The sequence below is a fragment of the Tachypleus tridentatus genome, chromosome 9, assembly GCF_004210375.1.
Source record: "Tachypleus tridentatus isolate NWPU-2018 chromosome 9, ASM421037v1, whole genome shotgun sequence".
NCBI classification, from domain to species: Eukaryota; Metazoa; Arthropoda; class Merostomata; order Xiphosura; family Limulidae; genus Tachypleus; species Tachypleus tridentatus.
Genome location: NC_134833.1, coordinates 14,972,391 through 14,989,450, shown reverse-complemented (window position 1 = coordinate 14,989,450; position 17,060 = coordinate 14,972,391). Strand labels below are relative to the sequence as shown.

Here is a 17,060-nt window from a genome sequence, read left to right as displayed (position 1 = left end):
GCGAGCATGTTTGGCGCGACGCGGGCACGAACCCGCGACCCTCGGATTACGAGTCGCATGCCTTACGCGCTGGGTCATGCCAGGCCTGTTAATAAATTAGATTTTCATTATTTTTTGAATACTACTAAGTAGATGAAAAATTCATTCTAATTATTAATGCTGATGGATAGAAAGATTAGGGAAATGATTGGTCAGAATCATGAGTTTTATGGTCATTTTTATCATATGATAGATCTTATATACAACTCTATAAGTAACATCGTGAAACCCATTAATAAACAGACTGTTAATAATAAAGTTCGATTAAAAATAAACTGAATAATAATACATGAAACCTAAGTTAATAAGTACAAAGTTATGTTTACAAAATTACACTAATTAATAAATGCCTACCAAAAATATAGTTACCCAAGCTGATCCTATATTATCAAACAATATTGCTCCCCGAAAAGGATTCTTATCACCCGCTCGGCAAACTTTGTAGTACTGATTCCAGTTCACACAAGAGGAGTCAGATGGTGTGCTGTTGCTGCGAGGCAAAGCCGAGCCATAGCACATGATTTCATTATATCGATATCGAGGATGTTTATCACACTTATACAACCCGTTCTCTTTTTCCATGCTACAGAGGTAGTCTTTATGCGACGCTTGTTTTTGGTAGTAATAAGACACTGGGCTGAAAAACATGAAATGCGATAAATGTTACTTGAATTTCAAGCATATGTTAAAATCAAACGTGTTTTTATACAGTATACTTTTTACACTACCTCAATAAAACTTTATTTATTGTTATTTCATTTTATGAAAAATTTAAAAACAAGTTTAACAATGGCACTAGTACAATATTACTAAATTTATTATTATCATTTTAAAGAAAGTAAATATTACTGTTGCGGTTTCAAATTTTCAAAATTTTATAACTCCTGTGGTTCAGTCATTTCTTTAACAAACATTACCATTGACAGCATGGTATATTAAAGAGGACCAAACGACACAGTCCAAGTTTTAGGTAAATAGAATTATCAAGACCATGATTAGTATACTAACAGCGGGCATGTTTTACGTGATGACCACCATTTAAGGGTTAAGAAAACAGAAAATTTTTTAAGATGGTCAGATCTTATCGGCTGCAATGTTTTTTGTCCTTTAATAATATGCAAGATTTATTTTAAGTTTGAATAATATAGATGCTTTAGTACTTAAAGTTGAACTACACATTTCTAACCAAGTCAATTGTTATAAGTACTATTTTAACATAAATGAGAAAATGGCACATTAGAAATATCAATAAGCCAATAGATTCAATGTTTACGACATTCAAATATGGCGCCGTCATACAAAACATTTCCCCTAGATGGCAGCACAATTGCACGTTAACACTAATAAGACAATATACTGGAACATTCTCTGCCACTATATCACGCTTTGATTTCTTTCTTTTTTATATCCTTTCAAAGTAGCAAACATAATTAAAATGAAATCTGACTAAGAAATTGCTTTGTTTTATTAACGAACGAATAAAATTCTTACTTAACAGTTTTCACTTTTTCAACGTAATACTCAAGTACGTTTCTGTGAAACAAAGTAAGTTATCAAAAATATAACATAAAATTTATTAACTATTTTATATCTTTATTGAAAACATATCAACTAAATATTTACTAAAAAAAAGTACAACTGATGTTTAATAATAAAGTAATAATTAACTCTGTTTAATTTACTTCCATTACATTTTTTCTTACGCAATAAAACTAATACTTAAAACCAACTTCAAGCTTGGAATGGTTTTAGGACTTGTTAACTAACATATCAGTAATGTAGCTGAACATTATAGTGACTTATTGGACATTTTAAAGAATAATAATGGACGTATTGTCACAACTTATTACACACATGAAACTACTGTGAGAATGAATTAGCATTTCTTTAGAATTTCAAACTCATTGAACGCATAATGAGGCCCAGCATGACCAGGTGGTTAAGACGCTCGATTCGTAAGCCGAGTGTCGCAGATTCCAATTCCCGTCACACCAAGCATGCTCGCCCTTTCAGATGTGAGGACGTTATAATATTACGACCAATATTACTATTCGTTGGTAGAATACTACACCAAGAGTTGGCGATGGGTGGTGATGACTAGCTGCCTTCCCTCTGGCCTTACACTTCTAAATGAGGGACGGCTAGCTCAGATAGCCCTCGTGTTGCTTTGGGCGAAATTCAGAAACTTTCTAAATAATGTTGTTTGGGATATGATTAGCAAAAGGGCGCTATATAAACAGTTATTATTATCGAACATCTGTCTTGAATGTTATGTTATGATGAACATTTCGGAATACTTACTGTTTCATTATTTAAGAGAAACACAACGTCTCTAAACCTAGTTATAACCTAATATTCCAGATCAGATGTCCCACAGGAAAACTTCACAGTTTAATATTTTTCTTGTGGAATGAATGTGACATCGTCAATGGTTTGGAATCATTGATGAATTAATACATATTATAAAAATAAAAGAAAATATAAACACTTGATGACTTGCTGAACTGCACTGTTAATTTACTTAAATGCTAATAGGCGTTTAGGAAAAGAAAAAAAAACTTGTTCGTTTGAAATTTTTACGAAAAACTATAGGAAGGCTATCAGTTCATACTTCCTTTTAAACTAAAAGGAAGACAACTAGTTAACAACACACATCGACCAATCTGGGGCCACACTGAAAACAAAACAAGGCCTCTAATATGAACACATCAGTGTAGCACATCACACTCTGTATGGAAATTATATTAGTTGCTACTTGACATTATCGAGTGCAGGAAACAAATTATACCAAAGATAAATAAAATCAAATGAAAGCAGTAACTGCTTAACCTGAGTTATAGGCACGAGGTATAATATTTTAGATGTTTGTTTGTTTTGTATTTCGCGCAAAGCTATTCGAGGGCTATCTGCGCTAGCCATCCCGACTTTAGCAGTGTAAGACTAGAGGGAAGGCAGCTAGTCATCACCACCCACCTTCAACTTTTGGGCTACTCATTTACCAACATTATAATGACCCCACGGTTGAAAGGCGAGCATATTTGGTGCGATGGCGATTCGAACACTCGATTATCAGATTAGGAGTCGAGCTTTTTTTTTTCATTTCTTTCTTTATTAAACCTCCCTCATAGAGGGGGTATAAACAAGCAATGCAACACTGAAAATTGATATTTGCTATTAGACTAAAAAGTATATTTTAATTTTTAAGCAAACAATAATAACAACTCAGTAACACATTTTAAAATCCCTTTATTTGAAATTTATTCTAAGTGAATTATAATTTGATAATTTTCATACTATTAATTTCATTAACACAACTGGATAAAAATTGTAATCCAAAATGACCAATTATTACCCGGAGCGTTTGTCTCCTGGAGGAAGCTCTTCCATGAAACATCGCTGTCTGAGAAGACCTGCCCACAGTTGAACTCCCACAATGTCAAATATGAAAAAGACAAAGAAACACAGAAGGAGAACGTTGCCTAACATTGAAAGAGTATCCAATAACAGCATTACCAGGATTCGCATACCTATATAGAAGAGTAAAGAAACCAGCCTGAGGAATCTATGTATTAGAGTAAAGAAACCAGCCTGAGGAATCTATGTATTAGAGTAAAGAAACCAGCCTGAGGAATCTATGTATAGAAGAGTAAAGAAACCAGCCTGAGGAATCTATGTATTAGAGTAAAGAAACCAGCCTGAGAAATCTATGTATAGAAGAGTAAAGAAACCAGCCTGAGGAATCTATGTTTTGAAGAGTAAAGAAACCAGCCTGAGGAATCTATGTATTAGAGTAAAGAAACCAGCCTGAGGAATCTATGTATTAGAGTAAAGAAACCAGCCTGAGGAATCTATGTATTAGAGTAAAGAAACCAGCCTGAGGAATCTATGTATTAGAGTAAACAAACCAGCCTGAGGAATCTATGTATTAGAGCAAACAAACCAGCCTGAGGAATCTATGTATTAGAGTAAAGAAACCAGCCTGAGGAATCTATGTATTAGAGTAAAGAAACCAGCCTTAGGAATCTATGTATTAGAGTAAAGAAACCAGTCTGAGGAATCTATGTATTAGAGTAAAGAAACCAGCCTGAGATATCTATGTATTAGAGTAAACAAACCAGCCTGAGGAATCTATGTATTAGAGTAAAGAAACCAGCCTGAGGAATCTATGTATAGAAGAGTAAAGAAACCAGCCTGAGGAATCTATGTTTTGAAGAGTAAACAAACCAGCCTGAGGAATCTATGTATTAGAGTAAAGAAACCAGCCTGAGGAATCTATGTATAGAAGAGTAAAGAAACCAGCCTGAGGAATCTATGTTTTGAAGAGTAAAGAAACCAGCCTGAGGAATCTATGTATTAGAGTAAAGAAACCAGCCTGAGGAATCTATGTATTAGAGTAAAGAAACCAGCCTGAGGAATCTATGTATTAGAGTAAAGAAACCAGCCTGAGGAATCTATGTATTAGAGTAAACAAACCAGCCTGAGGAATCTATGTATTAGAGCAAACAAACCAGCCTGAGGAATCTATGTATTAGAGTAAAGAAACCAGCCTGAGGAATCTATGTATTAGAGTAAAGAAACCAGCCTTAGGAATCTATGTATTAGAGTAAAGAAACCAGTCTGAGGAATCTATGTATTAGAGTAAAGAAACCAGCCTGAGATATCTATGTATTAGAGTAAACAAACCAGCCTGAGGAATCTATGTATTAGAGTAAAGAAACCAGCCTGAGGAATCTATGTATAGAAGAGTAAAGAAACCAGCCTGAGGAATCTATGTATAGAAGAGTAAAGAAACCAGCCTGAGGAATCTATGTTTTGAAGAGTAAACAAACCAGCCTGAGGAATCTATGTATTAGAGTAAAGAAACCAGCCTGAGGAATCTATGTATTAGAGTAAAGAAACCAGCCTGAGGAAAATATGTATTAGAGTAAAGAAACCAGCCTGAGGAATCTATGTATTATAGTAAACAAACCAGCCTGAGGAATCTATGTATTAGAGTAAAGAAACCAGCCTGAGGAATCTATGTATTAGAGCAAACAAACCAGCCTGAGGAATCTATGTATTAGAGTAAAGAAACCAGCCTGAGGAATCTATGTATTAGAGTAAAGAAACCAGCCTTAGGAATCTATGTATTAGAGTAAAGAAACCAGTCTGAGGAATCTATGTATTAGAGTAAAGAAACCAGCCTGAGATATCTATGTATTAGAGTAAACAAACCAGCCTGAGGAATCTATGTATTAGAGTAAACAAACCAGCCTGAGGAATCTATGCATTAGAGTAAAGAAACCAGCCTGAGGAATCTATGTATTAGAGTAAACAAACCAGCCTGAGGAATCTATGTATTAGAGTAAACAAACCAGCCTGAGGAATCTATGTATTAGAGTAAAGAAACCAGCCTGAGGAATCTATGTATTAGAGTAAAGAAACCAGCCTGAGGAATCTATGTATTAGAGTAAAGAAACCAGCCTGAGGAATCTATGTATTAGAGTAAAGAAACCAGCCTGAGGAATCTATGTATTAGAGCAAACAAACCAGCCTGAGGAATCTATGTATTAGAGTAAACAAACCAGCCTGAGGAATCTATGCATTAGAGTAAAGAAACCAGCCTGAGAAATCTATGTATTAGAGTAAAGAAACCAGCCTTAGGAATCTATGTATTAGAGTAAAGAAACCAGTCTGAGGAATCTATGTATTAGAGTAAAGAAACCAGCCTGAGATATTTATGTATTAGAGTAAACAAACCAGCCTGAGGAATCTATGTATTAGAGTAAACAAACCAGCCTGAGGAATCTATGCATTAGAGTAAAGAAACCAGCCTGAGGAATCTATGTATTAGAGTAAACAAACCAGCCTGAGGAATCTATGTATTAGAGTAAAGAAACCAGCCTGAGGAATCTATGTATTAGAGTAAACAAACCAGCCTGAGGAATCTATGTATTAGAGTAAACAAACCAGCCTGAGGAATCTATGTATTAGAGCAAACAAACCAGCCTGAGGAATCTATGTATTAGAGTAAAGAAACCAGCCTGAGGAATCTATGTATTAGAGTAAACAAACCAGCCTGAGGAATCTATGCATTAGAGTAAAGAAACCAGCCTGAGAAATCTATGTATTAGAGTAAACAAACCAGCCTGAGGAATCTATGTATTAGAGTAAACAAACCAGCCTGAGGAATCTATGTATTAGAGTAAACAAACCAGCCTGAGGAATCTATGTATTAGAGTAAACAAACCAGCCTGAGGAATCTATGCATTAGAGTAAAGAAAACAGCCTGAGGAATCTATGCATTAGAGTAAAGAAACCAGCCTGAGGAATCTATGTATTAGAGTAAACAAACCAGCCTGAGGAATCTATGTATTAGAGTAAACAAACCAGCCTGAGGAATCTATGTATTAGAGTAAACAAACCAGCCTGAGGAATCTATGTATTAGAGCAAACAAACCAGCCTGAGGAATCTATGTATTAGAGTAAACAAACCAGCCTGAGGAATCTATGTATTAGAGTAACCTTTGTGATGAGTAACTAAATTTTAAAGCCTTCTTTTAAACTTTATAAAAACATTGAGTAACAATGTAAAAACGCAGAATTATTACCTTGGCTTTCGGAGTTTGTATTCATATTTGTATGTGGACAATATAACTTGAAGACTTTCCAGATAGATTGATCAAATATAATACAAAGTTTTAGTGTCTGATTTGGATCGACTAAACTGTTTAACTTTGGTAGATGTAAATTAAAGGTCAACGTCACACTGAAGGTCAATTATATTTGTTGCTACGGTTACAAACTAGGATTTTGAAAAAAAAAGAAGATAAAATAGTCGAAAATAAATTCAGATATAAAAAGAATGTTGAAACCTGAACCTAAATTATTGAGGGTAAGTAACTGTTGAGTGTAAAGTTTAGATTGGTTACTGAAAAAAAAAATGCTGGCCAGAGTTGTACACTCTGAATACCTGTTTAAATGAGTTCAAGAAACATTTTCTTTAATACAAATATAAACGTATGCTGACCCGAAAAATACTTACGTAAGTAAGATAGAAGACTTAAGGATCAATCCAAGATTCCTATTTCTATCAGTTGAACAGAATTATGATGTTAGTAGTTATGTCGTTTATTAACTTTTCTTACGTATATCGTTACCAAATACCAAATATTTTACTCTCCTTTAGCAGATAATTCTTACCTAGGTATTTTTCAATTTTTCTGAGTTCGTTTGTTTTGTTTTGTTTTTAATTTTGCGCAAAACTACTCGAGAGCTATCTGCGCTAGCCATCCTTAATTTAGAAGTGTAAGACTAGAGGAAAGGCAGCTAGTCATCATCACCCACAGCCAACTCTTGGGCTACTATTTTACCAATGAATAGTGGGATTGACCGTCACATTATAACGCCCCTACAGCTGAAAGGGCGAGTATGTTTGGTGCGACCGGGATTCGAACCTGCGACCCTCGGATTACGAGTCGAACGCCTTAATACACTAGGCCATGCCAGGCCCTTTTCTGAGTTCTTTTATCGAAAAATACACAAATGTGGTTGAGATTAGGTGCAAAACTTATCTGTTGTTACCATTTAGGAAGATGCTTTGGATTGGTCAACTACAAGAGAGAACGCGCGCTTTGAGATTTCAGTTTAGCTCTTTTGAAGACTTCCTCTATTTCTCTATAAGTGTACTCTCCTCAGTGGCTCAACGATAAGTCTGTGGACTTATAACGCTACAAATTTGGTTTCGATACCCTTGGTGGGCATAACACAGCTACTCCTTTGTGTAGCTTTGCGCTTAACAACAAACAGTTTTATTTTTGTAGGACTGCTCCTCAGTGGCATAGCAGTATGTCGGTGGACCGCTAGAAATCGGGTTTTCATACTCGTGGTAGGCAGAGCACAGATAACTCTTGATGTAGCTTTGAGCTTAATAACAAAACAACATAAACATCTGTAGGTACAAGACTTTCTAATGAAGTTTTGTCCAAGTATAAAAGGTTTTAGCCGCGACTTTTGCTGATGGGATAGGTTAACGTCCATTAATGTTTAAATACAGTCAAACCGCTTCCAGCTGGACGATGAGCCATGTTCCGGTTTGATAAATCAAGTGTTTATTTTACATGAGACTTCGAAACCGTGTCCTGTCCCTTCCAATCCATCTCTCGTTTTTGCGAGAATTAGAATATTTTTTTTGTAATTATATCCTTATATAAATAACCACAAGTATTATTACAGTCAAATAATGAAGACAAGTGTTCAAACGTCTCAATAAAAGTTAATGAATAAATAGAAAAACCACAGTTGAGTAGCCATTGTTAATAAGGCTAAGAAGTGACAATTCACAATTATGTATTTAGAAGTCACAGAATACTAGCGAAGAAATTGATTTCTCGATGAATAGTTTGTTACTGTAATTGTTTTGCAGATAATAGAAAACTAAGTGTCACAAGTAAACATTCTGTTCTGCAGTGATATGCAGGAAGTGTTGTAATAAAACACTACGGAGAAGAAATCGGTATCCAGTTCATGCACTAATAAATTACATTTGGAATTAATATAGAATAATGTAAGTTTTAATGCATAAGTGTTTTTAACATTTTCGTATCAAACAATAAAAATACTAAATGTGTATTAGTGATAACTAAAATAAATGATTTTTGTACTAAATTGTACTGAACATTAAAAGTCAAACAACTGTCTGGTGGCAATATAGCGTAAAGACTCTATTCATTTGACAGTATCAGTTGCATATTTAATACATTTTATATATATACATATTAAATTTGTTATTAATTAAATTATTTCAAATTGTTAGCTTATTGTACGTATTTAAGAATGACTTAAAACTACTGAACAGGCCAAACCTCTTCAGATATTGTTAGGATTATGGACGAAAATGTCGTTAGCAGTGAGTGTACACAACCAATGAATTTATGCACTCTAACCATTATACGTAAGAACGAGGTAATAAATTGGTCATATTATAAGGCTGTTGATTTTTATTTTTTACCTATGAATTTATTTTGTTTTGATTGGAAAATGGTAACAGAATGTGCAACAAGGTTTAACATTTGTACTGGTAGGGAAACACTATAAGTCACCATCATCAAAAGGTTTCTCACAGTTTAAATAAACTTCATACTTGAAACACTATAAGTCACCATCATCAAAAGGTTTCTCACAGTTTAAATAAACTTCATACTTGAAACACTATAAGTCACCATCATCAAAAGGTTTCTCACAGTTTAAATAAACTTCATACTTGAAACACTATAAGTCACCATCATCAAAGGTTTCTCACAGTTTAAATAAACTTCATACTTGAAACACTATAAGTCACCATCATCAAAGGTTTCTCACAGTTTAAATAAACTTCATACTTGAAACACTATAAGTCACCATCATCAAAAGGTTTCTCACAGTTTAAATAAACTTCATACTTGAAACACTATAAGTCACCATCATCAAAAGGTTTCTCACAGTTTAAATAAACTTCATACTTGAAACACTATAAGTCACCATCATCAAAGGTTTCTCACAGTTTAAATAAACTTCATACTTGAAACACTATAAGTCACCATCATCAAAAGGTTTCTCACAGTTTAAATAAACTTCATACTTGAAACACTATAAGTCACCATCATCAAAAGGTTTCTCACAGTTTAAATAAACTTCATACTTGAAACACTATAAGTCACCATCATCAAAAGGTTTCTCACAGTTTAAATAAACTTCATACTTGAAACACTATAAGTCACCATCATCAAAAGGTTTCTCACAGTTTAAATAAACTTCATACTTGAAACACTATAAGTCACCATCATCAAAAGGTTTCTCACAGTTTAAATAAACTTCATACTTGGTATCCTTTTAATGGCGCGAAGAGGACGAAGGACACGGATAGTTCTAATGGCTGAGAGGTTCATATTTCCAACATCCAAACAGTACTCGAGGGTCCTATAAAATACAATAAGAAATAACCACTATAGTAAGTAAAACATACATTTTACCAAAACATTCATGTTGGATGTGTTCTGTATTATCTTTGATATTTATACAGTTATATTAATATGATCAGATATGAACATGCAAACTTGCTTATTGGACTGTGATGACAGTGAACAGTGGATACTGTAAGCTTCTGGGATATAATTAAAATTTTACTCCGGTCCAGGTTCTTATAGAATTCCAAAAATAAAAAAAGTAAATGCCAAAAATTATATGGCTGGCAAATTTAGGGCAAGTGGGTAAACGTTGGAGAACAGTATGGTGTATAAATATGTTTTTATATATATTTAGGCTGTTTTAAGTGCATTGTAATTAATTTACTAAAAAGTTACGTCATCTTCATTGGGCGAAATCAAAAGCGTAAAGGAATTATGTGTGTGTGTGTTTTCTTATAGCAAAGCCACATCGGGCTATCTGCTAAGTCCACCGTTTAAAGAAAATACCTAATATTGATATATAAAGATTAAAATGATGTATACAACTGAAAGGCGCTCCTGAGTGTATATAGTACATTTAGAAGGAACTAATATAGTTAAGCTTTGAGTTCAATATTTAACCATACACATACCTTCAATTGTATTTTTAAGTAAACATACTCATAAAAATGAGTTATAATATATTTAAGCTCTTTATCCATTGTATAAAATAAACAGTTTTATTACGATAGATAATTTTTTCAGCAAGTTTCAAACTTAGAGATATGTTGTGGTTGAAACACCAAACGAATCTGATAGATTTAACATGAACAAAGTTTGTTAGTATGTGTTAGAAATGCTTTTATATTCGGAGTAACCAATTAAATCTCTTCCAGTGGCAAAGCGGTAGCTCTGAGGATCTACAACCCTAGAAAACGGGTTCTGATACCTCTGGTGAGCAGAGCACAGATAAAACAATACGTAGCTTTGTGATTAACTTCAAACAAATCAATTGAATACACTTTTTATTTTTTACACGAGGACTATCTGCCCTAGCCGTCCTTAATTTACAAGTGAAATACTAGAGGGAAAGCATCTAGTCATCACAACCCACCGCCAATTCTTGGACTACTCTTTTACAACAAATAGTGGGATTCACCGTTACATTATAACGTCCCACTCCTGAAAAAGCGAACACCTTTGGTGGAACGTGTATTCGAGCCCGAGTCCCTCAAGTTGCGAGTTTAGCGTCATAACAGTCAAGCCATGCGAGAGAGAAAACAAAAGTACAAATCAACAAACCTTGTGGAGATTCGTCAAAGTTCTTTACAAAATATGTCATATGAGTTTAAGGCAACGTTTTGTCATTAAAAGTTGTTTACGTTTCCTCCAGTATTAGTCCAACAAATTAATCCACCTTATCATAAGCACAAGTTCCTCACGAGTACACCGATATGTCTGCGAACTTAACAACATTGGAAACAGAGTTTCGATATCAGTGGTGGGCAGAACACAAACAGCCCATTTTGTAGCTCTGTGCATAATTACAAATAGGCCTAAATACACCTTCAAGCACCTATAAAGTTTACAGAAACATAACTGGGAAACGGAATATATGTTATTTTAAGTCCTATGTTTATATAATTTTTAGGCCTATTTGATACATGGACTACTTGTAATCAAGTATTGTCTTCTACAGACAATAAGTTTTAAATTACATGAAACTTAGTTTTTTGAAGAACACTTTATTGTTCAGAAACCAACCAACCAAAGTGCGCGCATCAATAGAACTTTTATTATCACTTTTTTGTGATTTTATTCAAATTTTAACGTATTTTTAATTAAATGTCTCGCAGCTGCTGCCTTCTCAGTAGGTACTTTAATGAAATAACATTTTAAAGAATTATACGACTGAGAAATCATTTTCCAAACTTTTGTGTGACACCATGGACACTTCACATGTTCCTATAAATAAAAAATATAAAGATACATTTAAATAGGATAAAGTAATAATGATTTAACTCTTAGGTAATTTCTTTTCTAAACAGTTTTGATTGCATAATAAACTAAAATCAAGATAAATATTTTATTATTATGTTTTACTTCAGCAAATAATCAAGTAAAGTTAGAGATGCTTTGTTGTTTTTTATATTTACTCATGGATCATTTTTATCAAACCCTTTACCACGTTTTTCAGGTGAGTATTCATGTTAGTATGGAAGTAAGTACAAAGCGACATAATGGGTTATCTTTGCTCTGCACCACTACGGCTATCGAAACCCGGTTTCTAGCAGTGTGAGTCTGTAGACATACCGCTCTGCCACTAGGGGATATGTGTGTTTGTGTTGTTTTTTTTATATCAAGGCCACATCGGGCTATCTGCTCAGCCCACCGAGGGGATTCGAACCACTGATTTTAACGTTGTAAATCCGGAGACATACCGCTGTACTAGCGGGGGGGGGGGCGAAAATGTTACCTCGTAGTCAGACTGTTCATAAAGTTAAACAAGGTTATTTGTTTGCTCTAAACATGTTTACTCATTAAATAGATATTTTATTTGTTCTTTTCACTAGGACGAATATCGTTGAGTGTTCTTCAAAGCCTTTTTTAAATGCATTTTACTAAATAAGTGAAATTACTTTTATAGCTTATCAATATAAATATGAAATGTTGTTATCTTCAAAAAAATGTGTTTGTTTGTTTTGAATTTCGCACAAAGCTACACGGTGGTCATCTGCGCTAGCCGTCCCTAATTTAGCATTGTAAGACTAGAAGGAAGGCAGCTAGTCATCACCACCCACCGCCAACTTTTGGGATACTCTTTTACCAACGAATAGAGGGATTGACCGTAACATTATAATGCCCCCCACGGCTGAAAGGGCGAGTATGTTTGGTGCGATCGGGATTCGAACCCGCGACCCTAGGATTAGGAGTCGAACTCCTGAACACACTTGGCCATGTCGACCCTAAAAAAATGTGAAACTAAAAAGCATTTACTTCATGGGCAAAATCAAGAACAAGTTTTGAAGATGACTTGTCAATTAGAAATACAGTGGAGCCCGTCATTAACGACTTCAAAAATGCCTCGACAAAAAGGTCGTTAATGAGGGGGAGTCGTTAGTGAGGGGTGGATACCCAATTCGTACCAAGATTTAAATTATGCACGTTTTTATAATAGGCAAAGTGTTCAAATACTGACTGGATATACGATCGTAAACTAAAGAAATCACTAATGTTCATGCAGACTTAAAATACGATCATAAAAGACATTTTCTTAAATCACTAATGCTCATGCAGACTTAAAATGCGATGATAAAATACATTTTTATAAAGAAATCACTGTAGAAGAAATGCTACACACGCACAAAAATGATCAAATACAGACTTAAAATACGATAAGAAACTACATTTTCTTAAAGAAATCACTAATTTTTGTTTGTTTTTTTCTTCGAAAATTGTACAGTTTCAATGTCTTTGCTCACTGCTACCATGCAATCTACAATGTCCATTTTGCCGTGTTTGAGACCAAACTGTAAACGTTTTTCTGCATATGACATTGCAGTGGCTCAGTCAATTGGCTCGAAAGACTCTACAGTTGTGTCGTCACATTCTTCACCATCATCACTCTCGATTTCTTCAGGACACGCGATAAAATTGTCAGAAACTGAATCATCACAAACTGGAGTTTCTTATGCAAAAACGGCTCGTTTGGGTTGAGAAAATATTTTACATAGAAGAGCGAACAACGTTTCGACCTTCTTCGGTCATCGTCAGGTTCACAAAGAAAGAGGTAACTGACCGGAAGCTGACCACATGTTTGAGAGGGGTTGTGTAACTGTGTGTCGAAATGTAGAGGGCGGTATTAGATGTTTGAATATATAATTTTATTTATATTAATATAGGTATAAAGGCGTTCCTTTATATTGGTTTATTTTGGGTTTAAGTTGTTGTATAAGTAAGGCTTCTTTAATTTTGCGTTTGTTTATGTTTGTTTCTTTATTTAGTATTTGAGTGTTTTCTATGGTTATGTTGTGTTTATTTGATTTGCAGTGTTCGAAAACGTGTGAAGGTGACTTTTTATGTTCTCGACATCACTGAAACTGGAGTTTCGTTGTCGAAGTTGATATATTCGCCAAGAGTTACACCATTCAAGACAGGCCTGAAGTCGGGGTCAGATTGGTTTTCTGAAACATTGTCTTCACTTTCGTTTGACACTTCGCCTAAACAGAAGTTAAAGCCGCATTTCAAGAAACACTTTTGAATTGTGGAAGTCTTAACTCGAAGCCAAGCGACGCGTAACCACACAATTGCGTTCAGAAGAGTGATTTTTTTGCACAACTCGAGACCTGTAGCCGTCTGGTCGTTATCCATGTGAAACAAAAGTTGTCTCAAGAATGTTTTGCGATACAGCAGTTTGACGGTCTGTATAACTCCGGCGTCACAAGGCTGTAGCTTAGAAGTTGCATTAGGAAGAAGTAGGCTTTTCGGTTGTGATAATAATCTACACCATTGAATTCATATCAGAATTACGAAAGCAACGCGGCTTAGCACTATGACCAATAACAAATGGCCGAACTTTCTCTCCCGACATGCTACAGCAAAGCATTACGGTAACTCTTTCTTTCGAAACTTTTACACCGGATGTCGTTTCTCCCTTCTTGACCATTGATTTCGTTGGAAGTGATCTGTATTGTATCCCAGTCTCATCAGCGTTAAATATGTCATTAGTGGAATAGCCTTCACAGATGGATGGGAGACGATTAGTCCAATCTTCAACTGCTTCTTGAGAAACTTCAGCACTTTCACCACAGTGAATAGCTGCTTTGATATTATGCCTTTTTACGAATCTATCTAACCATCCATTGCTAGCAGAGAAGCCTTCATTGCCAAGCTGAGACGCCAATGTTAATGCTTTTTCTTGAATTAGTTTCCCGGTAGATTCCTGGATCTTGTATTCACAAACCACTGCCACACCTTCACATCCAACTCGTCGTATAGGCATCTTCTCTTGTTCTGCTTTTTTTCTGGATTTTCGCCTGTTTCCCACTTTTTCAAAATTGTTTCTTTCTCTTTAATAATTGTCTGAATTTGGGTTTTACCAACTCCAAGATCCGTGGCGATTTTTATTGCAGTTTCCCCTTTGTTGTGTCGTTTAATGACGGAAACTCTCTCTTCTAAGTTAAGCAACTTTCTCTTCGACATTCTGGTGAAACATGAGTCTGTGTTATGAGGAATCTTCATATTATGCACACTAATCCTGTCTGTTAAATAATCCGATTTAGTGTTCCTAATTCATTATGTACTATAGAATAAGCGCACTGAGCGCATTGAGAATAAGATTAAGTTACCAATGAAAATTAATCTTCTTTTCGATTCGACGCACTGGAAATAGATTTATTGTTGAAGTAGATTACGTAATACTGTTTAACTACGGAATAATTAAACTCATTTGTAATATGCCATAAATGAGAAGGCAGACCGCTATGTAACTTCACAGAATATGCCACATAATAATGCCACTTAGTCGTTAGTGAGAGGTAAAATAATCACAATTGTTCAATTTGGTAGGTCGTTAGTCGCGTTTGAGGGGAAGTCGTCCACGAGGGGTCAATTTAATGCGAACAGGGTACCGTCAAAATTTTCCGGTCGTATGACAGGGGAAGTCGTTAGTAAGGGGGTCGTTAGTGAGGGGCTTCACTGTAGTAAACATTTTTACAAGACAATTTTATTTACAAGTTGTATTTAATCACCACACATTTTTTAATTGGATTTGGAAATTTTGGTTAATTGAATTGTACATTACGACTCTTGGAACTTGGATTCGTTTTTCTACACTGAATGTTTCAAAATGTTTCTTTCTCCAACTTACCCAGTCGCTGCAATGAAGATGTCTAGTCGGTTCCACGTGTCTGTTAAGTAGGTGTTTTTGCCAATAAGTCCAAGTGCTATGATCTTCATCAGTCGTTAGTCGCGTTTGAGGGGAAGTCGTCCACGAGGGGTCAATTTAATGCGAACAGGGTACCGTCAAAATTTTCCGGTCGTATGACAGGGGAAGTCGTTAATAAGGGGGTCGTTAGTGAGGGGCTTCACTGTAGTAAACATTTTTACAAGACAATTTTATTTACAAGTTGTATTTAATCACCACACATTTTTTAATTGGATTTGGAAATTTTGGTTAATTGAATTGTACATTACGACTCTTGGAACTTGGATTCGTTTTTCTACACTGAATGTTTCAAAATGTTTCTTTCTCCAACTTACCCAGTCGCTGCAATGAAGATGTCTAGTCGGTTCCACGTGTCTGTTAAGTAGGTGTTTTTGCCAATAAGTCCAAGTGCTATGATCTTCATAACGATTTCAATGGTGAAGAAAGAAAAAAATGAGATGATCAAATGACTGAAGCACGTGACAACGAGTTGATGTGCACTTTTCATCGACACATGGCTGACACATTCCTAATGTGTTCAAAAGGATGGCCATCATGCTAAGCCTTTCGAACCACGTGGAAGCCACGTTAAGGATTGTACTTATTTCAAGAAAAAGTCACATGGAATATTAAAGAAAGTGTTTGTTTGCTTTTAGAATCAAATTTATTCTTTAAAAAATAACGTCTAATGTTAGTTATTTCCATCCTACCCACATGGACCACGCTTCTTAGTGGATAAAACTGGGTAATAAGACTGATTCATAGTTAACTTAAAATGAATCGGTAAACCTACCCTTGAAGCAGGGTGTTTTACATATAACAGACTTCTTGAGTTGAAGGAAATTGTCATTTAATCAGTAGCTGGTGATTAAAAGATGGTGACAAAGAAAAGGTATCTTCGGTTCGTTTGTTTTTGAACTTCGCACAAAGCTACTCAAGGGCTATCTGCGTTAGCCGTCCCTAATTTATCAGTGTAAGACTAGAAGGAAGGCAGCTAGTCATCACCATCCACCGCCAACTCTTGGGCCTCTCTTTTATCAAAGAATAGTGGGATTGACCGTCACTTTATAACGCCCCCACGGCTGAAAGGGCGAACACGTTTGGTGTGACGGGAATACGAACCCGTGACCTTCAGACTACGAGCCGAACGCCTTAACCCACCTGGCCATGCCGGATCTTCGCAAAGCTACACG

The 17,060-nt window shown here is 35.3% G+C and overlaps 1 pseudogene across 1 annotated transcript in view; it reads right to left on the bottom strand.

Annotated features, from left to right (window-relative positions):
* Positions 1–16,436, bottom strand: part of LOC143227003 (voltage-dependent T-type calcium channel subunit alpha-1I-like) — a 40,610-nt pseudogene extending 24,174 nt beyond the window's left edge. Inside the window, exons 1-4 of the transcript XR_013014823.1 lie at positions 16,203–16,436; positions 9,878–9,975; positions 3,392–3,566; positions 394–676 (exon numbers count right to left, since the gene is read on the bottom strand). The product of XR_013014823.1 is annotated as a voltage-dependent T-type calcium channel subunit alpha-1I-like (transcript). The remainder of the gene's footprint in view (positions 1–393; positions 677–3,391; positions 3,567–9,877; positions 9,976–16,202) is intronic.
* Between the last annotated feature and the right edge of the window lie 624 nt (positions 16,437–17,060).